At 42.7% G+C, this 15,722-nt stretch overlaps 1 protein-coding gene and 1 long non-coding RNA gene across 19 annotated transcripts in view; one reads left to right on the top strand and one right to left on the bottom strand.

The window, feature by feature from the left end:
• Positions 1–642: 642 nt before the first annotated feature.
• Positions 643–3,996, bottom strand: LOC107970264 (uncharacterized). Its single transcript, XR_001712746.4, has 2 exons — positions 3,585–3,996; positions 643–873 (listed from the first exon to the last, which is right to left on the bottom strand). It is a non-coding gene; the product is annotated as an uncharacterized LOC107970264 (long non-coding RNA).
• EFCAB6 (EF-hand calcium binding domain 6) overlaps positions 3,985–15,722 on the top strand; it is a 283,240-nt gene continuing 271,502 nt past the window's right edge. For 4 of the 18 annotated variants that reach the window (XR_010155956.1, XR_010155963.1, XR_010155962.1 and 1 more), the window contains exons 1-2: positions 3,985–4,250; positions 7,266–7,402. The gene's annotated coding sequence lies outside the window, so the exon portion shown is untranslated. The remainder of the gene's footprint in view (positions 4,251–7,265; positions 7,403–15,722) is intronic. The other 14 variants (XR_010155955.1, XM_063807695.1, XM_016939335.4 and 11 more) reach the window with 10 other exon arrangements.

Here is a 15,722-nt window from a genome sequence, read left to right as displayed (position 1 = left end):
GGCCTGCTTCACTGTTGAGAGCAGGCCAGTGCAAAAGACATTAAGGTATTCCCTACTAGAATTCCATGTTTGCCCACACAGCCAGACATTGGCCAGGGTTTATCACCTAAAATTATCCCTCAGGTTCTTTTGGATTGAAGATGCTTCCAGGACTGTGAGACAATACATTTCTGTTGTCCAAGCTGCCCAGTCTGTGGAAATTTGTTACCGCAGCCCTATCTAATACAACTCCCTTTCTCAGATCCACTTAAACTGTGCACGTTTTGCCCCAATTGCTTTATTATTTGCTATCTATCAATACATAATTTTTTCAGAAGCATTTGAAAGTAAGTTACAGGCTGGGCACAGTGGCTCATGCCTGTAATCCCAGCACTTTGGGAGGCTAAGGCAGGCAGATCACTTGAGATCAGGAGTTCAAGACCAGCCTGGCCAACATGGTGAAACCCTATCTCTACTAAAAATACAAAAATTAGCTGGGCGTGGTGGTGTGTGCCCGTAATCCCAGCTGCTTGGGAGGGTGAGGCAGCAGCATCGCTTGAACCCAGTAGGTGGAGGGTGCAGTGAGCTGAGATCGCATCACTACACTCCAGCCTGGGCAACACAGCGAGACTGTCACAAACAAACAAACAAAACACCAAAAACCATTAAAAAATGGAATTATCTTTATTTTTTTTTCCTAATGTCTTCTTATGATAGGATTAGGTGATGCATTCCAGATTAGAATACTACAGCAGTTGCCCTTTTCAACGGAGGTTGTCCTTCACATTACATCTGAAGCCACACAATGTCCATGCTCCTTGTTGGTAGTGTTAATTTTTATTATGGTGTCCAAGCATTGTCCATTTTTCTTTTGTATTATGACTACTTTTTCTCCTGTAAGTAATAAGTGATCTGTGGGACTATCCTTTAAAACAATGCAAATATCCTGCTCCCCATCCAAACAACCCCGAGATGAAGCACCCGTGAATGATCCTTGCCTGAATCAATCTTCACTCAGTGGTTGCAACATGATGGTTTTTCAGCTCTAGTCCTCCTGCATGACCATTTGTCCCTAGGCCTGCTACTGCAAGCACGTGCCCTCCCTTGTCCTGCATTTATTCTATCTGTCCATCGCTCCTGGGCCTGGACTCATGACTCCTATTTCTTTTACTGTCCTTCATTATTCTGGCCAGCAGGAGCCCCATTCAAGCTGGCTTCTGGGCTTTGTGACCATAGTGATCCTGGGGGGAGAATGAGGTTGAGGTTGTAGGATGGTCCCAGTGGCCCTGCATGCTGTTTGAAAGATTTTTATTTTTAGCATAAGAAGGCTTTTAAGGCAAGGTAGTGCAGGGGAACTTGGAGAGAATGGATGAGATTGATACCATGTACATATTCTGGTGTTAGAATCGACAGGACTTGCTGAAGCACTAGATATGGGGTATGAGGTAGTGATCATTGAGGGATAACAACAAGGCTTCCTAGTTTGAGCATTGCCTTGGAATAGGTGAGTGCGGGCAGGCACAGTAGCTCACACCTGTAATCCCAGCACTTTGGGAGGCCGAGGCAGGTGGATCACGAGGTCAGGAGTTCAAGACGAGCCTGGCCAACATGGTGAAACCCTGTCTTTACTAAAAATACAAAAATTAGCTGGACATGGTGGCTCATGCCTGTAATTCCAGCTACTTGGGAGGCTGAGGCAGAGAATTGCTGAAACCTGGGAGGTGGAGGTTGCAGTGAGTCGAGATCGCACCATTGCAGTCCAGTCTGGGCGACAGAGCAAGACTCCGTCTTGGAAAAAAAAAAAAAAAAAAAGTAATAGGTGAGTGGATCAAGGGCAATATGGATGGCTTAAGTCTGAGTGATCTCCAGTACATTCCAGTAGAGGGGTCAAGGCTGGTGAGAAGCATAACAGCAGGACCTACGACAGGGTCAGAGGGGCCCTAACATCCAAAGGCCACACAGAGGAGGGAAGTCACCAGTGGGGCCCAAGAATTGAGTAGTTGGTGTGGTATTAGAGAAGCCTGAAGTATTTCAGGCAGAAAGGAGTGATCAACTGGGCTGAATGCTACTAAGAGGTCAAGTAATGTACGGCCAAGTATAGAAGAAGTATTTGTGAGAATGCCAGTTACCAGGCAATGAGAGTCACGCTTCTGGGAAATTTGGTAACTGAAAGACAGCATGTATAGACAACTCTACTGAGAAGCAGGTTAAAGAGGAGCAGAGAAATGGGGTGGAAACCAGAAGATCATCTATTTTTTTTTTTAAAGATGTGAGATACTAGAGCATGTTCCAAGGAGGGAAAGAGAGAAAGAGAAAGAATGAGACTCTTGGCTATCATGAGAGAGGGAATAACTGAAGCCCTTTTGATCCCAGGACCAAACTTTTTGGCCTCAGGATCCATTCACACTCTTAAAAAGTATTGAGGATCCCAAAAAACTTTTATTTATGTTTATATCTATAAATATTTACCATGTTAGAAAATACAATCGATAAAAAATTTATTAACTCATTAAAAATAATAAACCCATTAGATGTTAACGTTCTCTAATGAAAAATCACACTTTCCAAAAAAGTGAAAAGAGGGGCAGTTTTCTATTTTTGCAAATCTCTTTAACATCTGGCTTAGTACAAGACCGCTGGATCTCTTATCTTCTTTTGCATTCAATTTGTTGCAATATCACACATCATGTAGCTTCTGGAAAATCCCCCCATATACTTACGAGAGAAAAACAATGAAAAAGCAAGTAAAGTCTTAAGTGTTATGAAAGTATTTTTTGGCCCCATGGACAGTCTGAAAGGGTCTCAGGATCCCCAGGGATTCCCAGACCACACTTAGAGCACTGCCTGTAATAAAGAAGGCAAATGGGGAGGGATCCACGACACAGTTAGAGGGACTGGCCTCTGTAAGAGACCCTCTTTTGGGGCAAGAGGAAAAGAGGCGATGAATGCCAAAGTGATTGTGAAGGAGTGCATTCCATTCTTATGCATTCCATTTTCTCAATGGGATAAGACCCGTGGTCATTGAGTCAGGTGAGGAAGTAGTGAGTGCGGGAGGTCTGAGACAAGCCATGGGAAAGAATTCTCTTGGTGAACAGGAAAACTAGCTGCCCAGTGAAGTACAGTCAGAGTGCCCAGCAGGGACCGCATAGTATCCATCTTTGCAGCACACACCAGGGCACCTAATTGACCTGCCGCAGCCATGTGTGCAGGGAGTTCCAAGCTGCACACGTCTGCCTGGCTGCTTCTCTCCCACAGTGAGCAGTGTGGCAGGGTGCCTAAGAGCAAGCTCCATAGGTTCTCATTCTGCTCCTACCCCTGACTGGCAGTGTGTCCTTGAACAAAATGCTCTGTGTGCCTCAGTTACCTATCTGTAAAATGGGAGTAACCACAGCACCCACCTCACAGGGTTGTTGTGAAGACAAATGAAGATGACAATTACATGTAAAGTACATACCTAGGATGGGTGAGTGCCTGGCAAGGGAAGTGCTCCATAGGGTCAGCGACAACAATTACATTCACTCACATGATTTATGGCGCTTCCACTCGGCCCTCTGTCTTAGTAATAATTCACTCATTTAGCGAATATCAATGGAATGGATGCTTACTGTGGGTATGGGCGGAGGCTGAGGTTACAGCCTGGGCAAAGCAGGCCAGCTCCCGTCCTCACGGGCTGTCTCCTCGAGCAGACAAGCGGACCCAGTGAGACCCGCTACGTGGTGGCACAATGCGAGTCCTCATGACTGCTCACCCTAACGAAGGCGCAGGATGCGGTAGGGGCTTTGCGGACCTCACTGCAGCCAATCCTGACCACAGGCCCCAGTGGGCACGCTTAGCCTTTTACAGATGCAGAGTCTGCTTCTCAGAGCAGGGGGCTGACTTCCCCCGGCTACACGGCCCTATGCAGTTCGGTGGGACCGGGCCGACCGCCCAGCTCGCGCTAAAGCCCACGTAACAGAAACCCGCTCCCATGACACGGGTCGCCAGGGTTCCCGCTCCCCAGAGAACGGGACTTCCGGCGGAAATTTCTTCCGGGAGCGGAGGCGCGGGACTGACCTGGCCCCGCCCCCTCCTCGTTTCTCTCCAATTGACCAATCACAGCTCCGCTTCTTGCCAGGCGCGTAGGCTCATTCTCCAGTCAGCGACTGCCGTCGTCTCTCGGGCAACAGCGTCCTAGAGACGCCGAATGGGCAGCCCCTCTGAGACCCCGCGGCTTGGGGTCCGCGCACGCGGGTGCCGGCCCAGCTAGGCGGAGAATCGAGGAGGGGTCCCCGGTAAGGCTGTATTCGGGGTGGCTACGCGCGTGCGACAGGCCGAGGAGGGGCCGGGCGGGCGGGCAGCTCCGTGGGTCTCACTGCCCTGAGAAGGCCGGCGCTGCTGCCCACCCCCAGGGACGAAGGGGTGGTGATTCGTTTATTCAGGTGTTCATGGCGCGTCTGCTTGTGCCAGGCATGTTGTAGGCCCTGGGGCCCTGTGGGGAACAGTAGGGCCCCTGTTCCCGTAGCTTACCTGATATGTGGAGAAGAACGATAAACAACGCTGACGGTGGTGACGTCTTCTTCCCTGCCTCTCTGTGAGAATCAGCTGGGAAATGTGTGTGGAAACGCCCTAAATCTCTCCAGTTTACAACATGTCTCATGCCCCTGATTTCATTTGTGCCCACAGCGGTCTTGTGAATGTCATGATTGACTCCCTCCTGTAGACAGACGAGGACTTGAAACCTGTGGGGTGAAGGGGCTTTTCCAAAGTCACACAACTATCATAGGAAGTTTCTGAGCCAGAATTCAAACTCATTTCTGTCTCACGGCAAAATCTCTGCTCTTTTACACTCTTCTCCCACAGCCTGCACATAATTACCCCTGCCTCCCTCAGAAATTTTGTTTGGAAGCACTTTGTGAGGTATACATCTGTATAGGGCTTACTTGAAGGTTGTCCAAATCACCCCTCTCTCTACTCCCTTCCTTTCTCTCCAAATCTTTGCCTTTCAGGATGTCTTGCCCCTGTTAAGAGGACTCTTTTCTTTTCTTTTCTTTTCTCCCTCCCCTCCCCTCCCTTCCCTTCCCCTTTCTTCCCTTCCTCCCCTCCTCTCTCCTCCCCTCCCCTTCCCCTCCGCTCCCCTCCTCTTCCCTCCCCTCCCCTCTCCTTTTCTTTCCTGATGGAGTCTTCCTCTGTCACCCAGGCTGGAGTGCAGCGATCCCAGCTCACTGCAACCTCCGCCTCCCGGGTTCAAGCGATTCTCGTGCCTCGGTGTCCCAAGTAGCTGGGATTACAGGCGCCTGCCACCACGCCCAGCTAATTTTTGTATTTTTAGTACAGACGGGATTTCACCATGTTGGCCAGGTTGGTTTCAAACTCCTGACCTCAAGTGATCCGCCCGCCTTGGCCTAATTTAATATGTGTTCCTAAATGGGTGGCCTTAACAGAAATGCTGTAAATCAATTCTACTTTCATACACTACAGTTCATGTCTTTTATCCATTGCCTTCAATTCAGCAAACGTTTACTTGGCTAAGTTCTGGGGATATGAAAGTGAGTCAGAAATGGCCCCTTTGATTATATGTGAAGACATTTGCCTCCTATCCAGTCTTATTGCAAGATCCTTTGAGGATGAGGATTTTATTTTAGTTATCTATGCTTTCCCTTTTTCCTCTATGCTTATTTTAATGCTTGGTTCATGATAGGTGATCATAGATATTTATCAAGAAGTGCTTACCTGAGACTGTAAATTTCGCTCTCCAGGGAAAAACTGCCCTGTTCCAGCTATCTACCTCTTCTCCTTGTACAGAGATCTCTATAGCACCCATGCTCTGATCTCTGCACCTGACTGGCACCTGGAGACAGAACCAGCTCCATGAGGATGTTTAGTAGCCTGGTGCCTGCCCAGATCAGGAATCTGGTGAGAGGCCACTGGTTGTTAACAAGGCAGTTGTTAACAACTGAGACAGGTTTGAGAAAACTGTGAATAGAGATAACATGAATATGATACCCTTTCAGTACTAAAAGCTTCATTTTCTACTTTTGGTTTTGATCTTTCACTGCTATTTTGTTTACTTTGTTTCAGGTACCATTTGTTACTTTTTCTTTCCGTCTATTTGTCCACAGTTTTACTACTTCTATTTCTACTACAGCAACTACTAATACTACTACTGGCTAATACTAATTGAACACTTACTGTGTGCCAAGCACAGTTTGGTCCCTCATACTTTTTAAATTTAGTCCTCACAAGTTGGCTATGAAAAAGTACAAGTTGGGTGTGGTGGCTTATGCCTGTAATCCTACCACTTTGGGAGGCTGAGGCAGGAGGATCGCTTGAGGCCAGGAGTTTGAGACCAGCCCAGGCAACAAAGTGAGACCCCCCCATATCTATGGTGGCATGTGCCTGTACTTCCAGCTACTCAGGAGGCCGAGATGGGAGGATCACTTGAACCCAAGAGTTTTAGGTTGCAGTGAGCCATGATGATGCCACTGCACTCCAGCCTGGGCGACAGAATGAGACCCTGTCTCAAAAAACAAAACAGGCTGGGCGCGGTGGCTCATGCCTGTAATCCCAGCACTTTGGGAGGCCGAGGCGGTTGGATCACCTGAGGTCAGGAGTTCGAGACCAGTCTGGCCAACGTGGTGAGACCCCATCTCTACTAATACAAAAAATTAGCCAGGCATGGTGGCAGGCACCTGTAATCCCAGCTACTCCAGAAGCTGAGGCAAGAGAATCTCTTGAACCTGGGAGGTGGAGGTTGCAGTGAGCCGAGGTCACACCATTGCACTCCAGCCTAGGCAACAAGAGTAAAACTCCATCTCAAAACAGACAAAACCAAAACCAAACAAAAAAACAAAACAAAAGGCAACAGGGACACAGAGAGGTTAAGGGACTTAACAAAGCTGATAAATGGTAGTGAGTATGGCTCCAACTCCAGGACTGCCTGATAATAACCTGTGTTCTTGATGAGTATGCTATCACTCTCAAATATTTATATACTCTACAAGTCCTGCCAAGGCTTTGAGATGACTTGTAAGAATAACTACAATGTGATAAAATAGAAACATGTAAATCAGAATCATTAAAAATATAGACAGAATAGGAAGGTATCAGAAAGAAGGAATACTCAGATCATCTATAACGGTTAATAAAGTTGGGCTGGAAATTTAGCTGGGAGCTTCTTGTCAACTCATGGAAAAATAAAAGTAAAAAAATAGAAGCTAATAAAATTTATTTTTTTTCCAGGGAAATAAGGCCTTTTGATTCATCTGGAAAAATAGGTCTAACCTGTTTCTAAAATAAATTTCTCACAGGGCTCATCACAGAGGATTGGAAGGGCCTAGATTACTGCCCAATGACAAAAGTGCGGGCTTAATGTCCTCACTCTTCAGGGAGAGAATGTGGACTTTAGCATTTGAACTGAATATTTGAGATTGAAGATTTCTGAATAGTAAGTTTTCAATAACACCTTCTGAATGTAGTTTTTCCCCTGGGACGTTGTAAATGGTGTTATCCTGCATCCTGGGTTGGTTTCAGTCATTTGTTTGCTCATTTACTTAGCAACTATTCATTGAGCATCTGCCATATGCCAACCCCTGCCTAAGCACTGGGGATCCCCAGGCAGTGGTCATCTCACTGCCTTGGCACTCCTGGTGTTTCCATCCTGCCAGTTCTTCCTGCTGGGTTTTTTTCTGGACTCACTTTTTGTTTTTTCTCTGTTATTTTATTCTGATATTCTCAGGTGACACCTATAACCGTATAGCTGTTTTTTTTGTTTTGTTTTGTTTTTTTGCCCAATGCTCTGTCTGATTTATCTTTCTGTATATCCTCGGGACCTAAAAATAACAGCTACCAAATAGCTAAAGTTCACTGTGTGCCAGGCACTTCACGAATATCACCTGTGATCCATCTACACCTTTGGAGCAGTGGCATTTACCATTTTGGGGTCACCTGCCTTTCGAGAAGTGCTCTAGAAAAATCATCTCACACACAGTTTTGCATGTCAGTAAGTCTGTAGGGCTATAAAAGCACACACATGGACCGTGATTCCATGTTAAGAATACTTGCTTAAAGGAGAGATACTCCAGTTGTCCCTCAGTATCTGTGGGAGATTCGTTTCAGCACCCACTCGAAGATACCTAGATTCATGGATGTTCAAGTCCCTTATATAAAATGGTATAGTATTTGCATATAACCTACATAATCCTCCCATATGCTTTAAATTATCTCTTGATTACTTACAATACCTAATACAATGTAAATGCTATGGAAATCATTATACCATATCATTGAGACAAGGAAAAAAGTCCATACATATTCAGTACAGACATCAACATCCATATTTTTCCTGAATATTTTCAATCCACTGTTGAATCCGTGGATGTGGAACCCATGGATATGGACGACAACTGTATCTCCCTTTTTCAAATGAGGAAACTGAGTCAGGAGGAGGTTAATTAACTTGCAAGTTGTTGTGGTGGATAGTGGAGCCAGTTTGACCCTATGCCTGCTTGACATCAAAGGTTTTGATTTTTCCACCGTCCAAGAATGTAGATGCTCAGTAAATGGCCAATGTATATATGGAAGTGTGTGGAAGGCTATAAAGGGAACTTGATAGTTGATATGTCCCAAAATATAACAGTCCATTTGATATCAGTATAGTCAAGAAGATTTTTCTCAAGTGTTTGGATTTAACTGCCAAAACCTTTTGTGTTGCTTACAATTTTTTCCAATTTAGTCGAGTGATAATTTCCACACCCCCCTCCATGATACAGTTCCAGCAATTTTTGCTTCTGGTGCCATTTCTATTTGGCTGTGCACACTTTTTACTCTTGTGTTGAATTATGTTTTCTCTGGATGCCAAGGCAGATGGATGGCACTTTTGTTATGATTCTGATATAAATAGCACGTGTTTAAAACTGGACATCAATACTTCTCTGGCAAATAAACAAATATATCAGTGAGATAGCCTTCTAATTGTGTTTTTCCCATTGGTTAAGAAGTGTATTTGATGGTCTGTGACTTGATGCTTATTTTGGGGGTATTAGTTTTTATGATCCTTGCCAATTTCTACCTCACCAAGTTCTGAAGTAATCACATTCATTAATGTCTCAAAATTCTCTTTATTTTGAAAACCTCAGCTGAGGATGGTGTAAAGTCAGGGGTGAGCTACAGAACTCCTCACAGTGCCTTGGTCATACTCAGAACCTTGTTTAGCTTTCAAAATCAAGGGTAAAATTAGCCTAAGCTTCTATCCCTTGCAGTCATAGTGTTGATAACTGTGGTCCATCAAGAGCAAAGTTTAATGGGGTGCTTACTGCATGCTATGCCATGTTGAGTGTAAAAGGGTAAGTGGAGTCCACTGGAGGGACTTATTGTCTAGCAGGGGCCAACATAAAGGTCTGGAAGCAGAGAATCAAAGTGAAAATTGAGGTAGGACTAGAGGAACAGATGGGAGAATATTAGAACTTTTACTTCATATTTTACCCACCACATCTGCAGCCCCACAGCAAAGTGATGGAATTACGAGTGGCTTTTATCTTTTGGTTCTTTTCTTTATTAAATGAAACAATTAGCAAAGCACACCTATAAGACTTAAGTTCTTTGTAAAGGCATGATTAATTTTGTTTAAGGACAATAGGAAGGTCTCCTGAAGGAAGGGGATATACCCTCAGTTTTGAAAGATTAATTGAAGTGTGCCAGGTGCAAAAGAATGAAGGAAATTCTAGCACAGGCATGAACCAAAGCTCAGAAGTGAGGAACTACGTGGTGTGTTGGGAGCACTGGGTAAGAACGTAGCATGCCTGGAGGTAATGGCGTCTGGAAGGATCACCTGAAGCCAGGTGGTTAATTATATGAATGACCTTCTACCCCACAATTAAGAGTTTGAATTTCAGGCCTGGTGCGGTGGCTCATACCTGTAATCCCAACACTTCGGGAGGCTGAGGTGGGAGAATCACTTGAGCCCAGAAGTTCGAGACCAGCCTGGGTAACATGGTGAAACCCTGCCTCTACAAAAATTAGGCAGATGTGGTGGCATGCACCTGCAGTCCCAGTTATTCAGGAGGCTGAGGCTAAGGTGCAAGGATCACTTGAGCCCTGAAGGTGAGGCTGCAGTGAGCCAAGATTGCACCACTGCATTCCAGCGTGAGACCTCCTCTCAAAAAAAAAAAAATTGAATTTCAGTCTTTATGCCCTGGAGAAGCATTGCTTCTTCTCTTTTTTCCCTTCCCTTCCCTTCCCCTCCCCTCCCCTCCCCTCTCCTCTCCTCTCTTTTCTTTTGAGATAGTCTCACTCGATCACCCAGGCTGGAGTGCAGTGGTATGATCTCGGCTCACTGCAACTTTCACCTCGTGGGTTCAAGCGATTCTTGTACCTTAGCCTCCCGAGTAGCTGGGATTACAGGCACTCACCACCACACCCAGCTAAGTTTTTGTATTTTTAGTAGAGTCAGGATTTTGTCATGTTGGCCAGGCTAGTCTCGAACTCCTGGCCTCAAGTGATCTGCCCACCTCGGCCTCCCAAAATGTTGGGATTACAGGCATAAGCCACTGCTCCCAGCCCTATTTTTCTTTCTTAAAAGAAATTTTATTTATTTTTATTGATGCATAATCCATGTACATAGCTCCAGGGTACATGGGATAATTTAATACATTCATATAATTTGTAAAGATCAAATCAGTATACTTGGGATATCCATCACCTGAGATATTTGTCTTTTCTTTATGTTAGAACAATTCAAATTCTTCTTTTCTAGCTATTTTGAAATGTACAATAGGTTATTGTAATCTATAGTCACCTTACTGATCTGTCTAACACTAGGTGTTATTTCTTCTATCAGACCATTTATTTGTACCCATTAATCAACCTCTCTTCATCCTCTCCTCCCCTCTACCTTTCCTGGCCTGTGCTAACCACCAATTTACTCTATCTTTGTGAAATCCACTTTTTGAGCTCCTCCATATGAGTGAGAACATGCAACATTCTTCTTTTTGGTGCTTGGCTTATCTCATTTTTTAATCAGAATGTCACATAAGGACCTCCAGTTCTATCCATGTTGCTACAAATGGCAGAATTTTATTCTTTTTTATGGCTGGATAATATTCCATTGGGTATATGTATCACATCACACTGAATCTGTAAATTGCTTTAGGTAGTATTGCCATTTTAACAATATTAATTCTTTCAATCCATGAGCATGAAATACCTTTCTGTTTTTTGGTGTCCTCTTCAATTTCTTTCATTGGTGTTTTATAGTTTTCCTTGTATCAATCTTTCATTTCGTTGGTTAAATTGATTCTTAGGTATTTTATATTCTCTATAGCTATTGTAAATGGGTTTGCTTCCTTGCTTTCTTTTTCAGTTTGTTTGCTGTTGGTATGTATAAATGCCACCAATTTTTGAATGTTGACTTTGCATTCTGCAACTTTACTGAACTTATCAGTTCTAACAGGTTTTTGGTGGAGTGTTTGGTATTTTTCTAAATATAAGATCATGTCATCTGTGAACAAGGCTAATTTGACTTCTTCTCTTCCAACTTGGGTCTTCTCTCTTTTTTTCTTAGTCTAACCAAAGGTTTGTTGACTTTATCTTTTCAAAAAACCAAATCATGTTTCATTGATTCTCTGTATTTTTTCTTGTCTCAATTGTGTTTATTTATCCTCTGATTTTTTTTTTTTTGAGACAGGGCTCTGTTGCCCAGGCTGAAGTGCAGTAGCAGGATCATAGCTCACTGCAGCCTCAAACTGCTGAGCTCAAGCAATCCTGCCTCAGCTTCCTAAGTAGCTAGGACTACAGGTGCGTGCCACCACCATTCCCAGCTAATTTTTAAAAAATTTTTGTAGAAATGGGATCTTGCCATATTGCCCAGGCTGGTTTTGAACTCCTGGCCTCAAGCAATCCTCCACCTCAGCCTCCCAAAGTGCTGGGATTACAGGTGTGAGCCACCGTGTCCAGTCACTGACCTTTATAATATCTTTCCTTCTACTACTTTTGGGTTTGCTTTGTTCTGGCTTTTCTAGCTCCTTGAAGTGCATCATTAGGTTGTTTTTTTGAAGTCTTTCTATTTTTTTTGACATAGGCATTTATTATTATAAACTTCCTTCTTAGTACTGCTTTTGCTGTAGCCCATAGACTTTGGTGTGTTGGATTTCCATTTCATTTATTTCAAGAAATTTAAAAATGTCCTTCTTAATTTTTTCATTGATTCATCGGTCATTCAGGAGTGTGTTGTTTAATTTCCATGTGTTTGTGAGTTTCTGAGGTTCCTTTTGTTATTGATTTATAGTTTTATTCCATTGTGATCATAAAAGATACTTGATATGATTTCTACTTTTTTGAATTTGTTGAGACTTGTTTTGTGGCCTAAGATGTGGTCTATTCTGGAGAATATTCCATGTGCTGATGAAAAGAATATGTATTATAGCTGGATACAGTGGTGCGTGTCTATAATCCTAGATACTTGGGAGGCTGAAGGGAAGATCACTTGAGCCCAGGAGTTTTGAGTCCAATCTGGGCAATACAGCAGGACCCCATCTCTAAAGAAAGAAAAAGGAAATGAAATGCGTATTCTGAAGCAGTGGGTGAAATGTTCTGTAAATATCAGTTAGCCCTATTAAGTCTAGTCTGTAGTTTAATGGCAGTGTTTCTTTGTTGACTTTCTATGTGGATGATCTATTCATTACCGAGAGTGAAGCGTTTTGAAATATCCTAATATTATTGTATTGCAATCTGTCTCTCCTTTTAGATCTAGTAATGTTTAACTTCAGGTCTTTGTGAGCTCTGGCATGGTGTGCATATATATTTATAATTGTTATATCCTCTTGCTGAATTGATCCCTTTATCATTATATAGTGACCTTCTTTTTCTTTATTGATAGGTTTTGATTTTTTTCCCAAGCCAAACTATACCCAGCTTTATTAAAGATACTTTCCATAACCAATCACGGTATTTCAGCAGGACATGGGCAGACAATCATTAACAGTATTTAACAACTTTCAAACTCCCTTCTTCAACGGACTACCAAAAATCAGAAAGCCCCTATCAAACCCTATGAAGTTTTCATTTGATGCTCTGAACAGGGAAAGTTTAGAGTGAGGGTTGAACAACTTTTCATGACCCAAGCATGACTTTCAGGAAGTGAAATGAAAATGGGAGAATTTGTCTAAAGATCCACAACCCAGAAAGAGAACCGCTGCTCTTTTGAGGGGCACCATCTCAGTGGTTTCACTGGAAAGTCCAGATTGCCTGACACGCTGATAATCAATTATTGAGGGTCAGGTCCCAACAGGTATCTCGGTTTAAGGGAGTTAAGTGTATGCTGAAGGTGGAAAGAGAAAAGAGGACATAAAAATAAATTTGTTTTCCCCTCCTTAAGGCTTTCATGCTAAAGTGGCTATGTGTGTCAAAGCCAGGAAATCCCTCCTTGTGGGAGCCAAGAGGAAGTCTCTCAAAACTAGAAGAGAAAGGTGTTTTTTCCACATCAGTCTAGTTTTGAAGACATTCTATTAGTGACATAGGCTCCTTCCCCAAAAGACAACAATGAAGTGTTCTGTGTGCTAACAATATAGCTTCTGCATTTTTATAAAACTTGATTAAAAATAGTATTTCAAACTGTACAGTCATCAGAGGTACACAGTTATTAAAAATGCACACACTTCACTTGGCATCTCCAACACATTCAGCTTTCTGTGCCCGGTCTGTTTTGGCATCTGCATGTTGTGCAGGGTTATTCTCCTCCTTGCCAATATCAGCTTTTCCCTTTTTCCCTTTGTGTACCTTCTCTCTCTTCTTTGTAGGGGCCCTTTTAGGCTTGGGCTCTGGCTTTGGAGGAGCAGGTTTAGCAGACAAGCTTGCAGATCTCTGTGATTTGTCCTTCATCTTGGTTTTATCTTTTTTTTTTTTTTGAGATAGTCTTGCTCTGTCACCCAGGATGAAGTGCAGTGGCATGATCTAGGCTCACTGCAACCTCTGCCTCCTGGGTTCAAGCAATTCTCCTGCTTCAGCCTCCCTGAGTAGCTGGGATTACAGGCACTCCCCACCATGCCTGGCTAATTTTTCATAGTTTTAGTAGAGATAGGGTTTCGCCATGTTGGTCAGGCTGGTCTTGAACTCCTGACCTCAGGTGATCCACCCGCCTTGGCCTCCAAAGTGCTGGGATTACAGGCGTGAGCCACCCAGCTGGTTTTATCTTCTTTCATGTCCTATTCAACTTTTCTCTTGGGCATGGTGATGATGGCAGTGGGATGTCAGTGCTGGTTGCAGGATGTAGCAGCACACAGCCTCTTGTCAGTTCAGGGGACATCTCACCTCTTTTTCACACTGCTTGATAATCTTTGATTTGTAGTCTATTTTATCTGATACAAGTAAAGCTATTCCTGCTCTTATTTTGGTTTTCATTTGCATGGAATATCCTTTCCATCCCTTCACTTTCAGTCTATACGAGTCTTTATAGGTGAAGTGGGTTTCTTATAGGCAGCATATTGTTGGGTGTTGTTTCTTAATCCATTCAGCCACTCTATGCTTTTTAATTGGAGAACCGAGTCAATGAACATTCAGTGTTATTGTTGATGAGTAAGAACTTACTGTTGCCATTTTGTTGCTTTTTTCTGTTTGTTTTAAGTCGTCCCTTCCTTCCTTTCTTACTGTCTTCCCTTGTGGTTGATTTTCTCTGGTAATATGTTTTAATCCATTGCTTTTTAGGTTTTTGCATTATAGTTACCATGAGGCTTACCGAAACATCTTATAGATATAACAAATTATTTTAAAAAGATGACAGCTCATCTTAGGTCAGAAAAAAGAATATAAACAAACAAGAAATGAAAAAACTCTACACTAATTCTATCTGTTCCACATTTTGACTTTTAATTGTCTCAATTTACATACTTTTATATTACCTATCTCAACAGGTTGTAGTAGCTATTATTGTTTTTAAGAGATTTCTCTTTTGGGCTTCATGCTAGAGTTATGAGTAGATTGCACATCACAATTCCAGTATTAGAGTATCCCAGGTTTGTCTGTGTACTTAATTTTACCAGCATGTTTTATATCTTTTGTTTTTTTTCTGAATGTTAGTGTTTTCTTTCTTTCAGATTGAATTCCTTTGGCATTTCTTGTAAGACAGGTCTGGTGGTGGTGAATTATCTCAACTTTTGTTTGTCTGGGAAAGACTTCATCTGTTCTTCATATTTGAAGGATAACTTTGCTGGATATAATATTCTTGGATGACAGTGTTTTTTTCTTTTCTTTTAGAACTTTGAAAATTTGTTCCCTTCCCTCCTGGCTATATGATTTCTGTTAAGAAGTCTGTTGCCAGATGAATAGGAGCTCCTTTATATGTTATTTGTTTTTTTTCCTCTTGCCGTTTTTAGGATTCTCTCTAGTTCTTGACTTGGAGTTTATTATATGCCTTGGAATAGTCTTATTTGGGTCAAATCTGTTTGTTCTCTGACCTTCGTGTACCTGGATATTTATATCTTTCTCAAGTCTTGGAAGGTTTTCTGTTATTATTTATTTGAATAAACTTTGTACCCCTTGCTCTTGCTCAATTCCCTTGAATACTAATCATTTTTAAAAATCTCATCTTTTGAGGAAATTTTCTATATCTTATAGGTGATCTTCATTGCTTTTCATTCTTTTTTTTCATTTTTCTCCTCTGAGTGTGTTTTCAAATAGCCTGTCTTCAAGTTAACTGCTTCTTTCCTTTTCTTGATCCATTTTGCTGTTGGTAGCCGTTAATGAATTTTTCAGTTCAGCAAATGTATTTCTCAGTT

This window comes from Pan troglodytes, chromosome 23 (assembly GCF_028858775.2).
Source record: "Pan troglodytes isolate AG18354 chromosome 23, NHGRI_mPanTro3-v2.0_pri, whole genome shotgun sequence".
NCBI classification, from domain to species: domain Eukaryota; kingdom Metazoa; phylum Chordata; class Mammalia; order Primates; family Hominidae; genus Pan; species Pan troglodytes.
Note: the sequence above shows the minus strand (reverse complement) of the source record. Positions and strands in the feature narration are given on the sequence as shown.